Genomic DNA, 955 nt, shown 5'->3' with positions numbered 1-955 from the left:
CACTATTCCTGGCCCATAGTTAGTACTATGTAAATGCTAGTTATTATCCGATCTAAAAGATCATTTTTCAGCATATGCTTCCCTTTTCTCTACCTCTCTGCCAAAATCACTGCTGAAACCAAAAGGGATCTCACAGGATTTAAGATTATTCTGTTTTTTCTTTGTTTCATGGGTTTCCATGGCCAAAAAATTCATTGCCAAGTGACCAGATTACTTAAGGGATGAATCTTTCCATATGTAACTAGGCTGCTATTGAGAATGCAAACTAGGTGCTCTAAGCCTTTCTGACATGGAATAATTGGTAAGAACTTTTACTCCACTGATGTAATCTTTGAATTCAGATTCATCTCCATGCCATGATGAGACATCAGAGTACAGCTATGGATGTCCTGATAACTAGAGGATCTAAGTAGAAAAAGTAACACCATAAAAATAATACTTGGTAAAATAGAGATTTTATCTCTCATAACTGTAGATGTACAAAAAGTTTATAATCATCCAGGGGAAGAAAAATATTGTAAAAATAAATAGATTACTTTTAATGATCTAATGATCTAAAAATATACAAATTCAATTCAATAAAAGTTGTGGAAAATAGTGCTCATAAAAAATGTTGCTTTGTTTCACTAATAAATGTCTGACGTTCTTGCTTCTATAAAACATACACTAAAATTGGAATAATATGGAAAAGATTAACTTGGATCCTGTACAAGGATGACATGCAAATTTATAAAGCATTTCATATTTTATAAGCTAAAAATGGATATGTGACCTGAATAGAAGAGGTCATATCACAAAGAAATAGAAAAGAACAAAATCAGATGCTTTTCACAACTATGGCCAGGTGAAGAATTATTGTAACTGACAGAGATCTTCAAAAGAAAAACAGACAATTTTGAATACATAAAATCAAGAGACCCTTGCACAAATTTGATAAAGAATTACAAGATAAATA

General features: G+C 31.4%; 1 non-coding gene across 1 annotated transcript; it reads left to right on the top strand.

Moving 5' to 3' along the window:
• Window positions 1–642: 642 nt before the first annotated feature.
• On the top strand, window positions 643–749 carry LOC123243402. The gene has a single exon (XR_006505937.1). It is a non-coding gene; the product is annotated as a U6 spliceosomal RNA (small nuclear RNA).
• Window positions 750–955: the final 206 nt, after the last annotated feature.

This window comes from Gracilinanus agilis, chromosome 3 (assembly GCF_016433145.1).
Source record: "Gracilinanus agilis isolate LMUSP501 chromosome 3, AgileGrace, whole genome shotgun sequence".
Classification (NCBI taxonomy): Eukaryota; Metazoa; Chordata; class Mammalia; order Didelphimorphia; family Didelphidae; genus Gracilinanus; species Gracilinanus agilis.
Note: the sequence above shows the minus strand (reverse complement) of the source record. Positions and strands in the feature narration are given on the sequence as shown.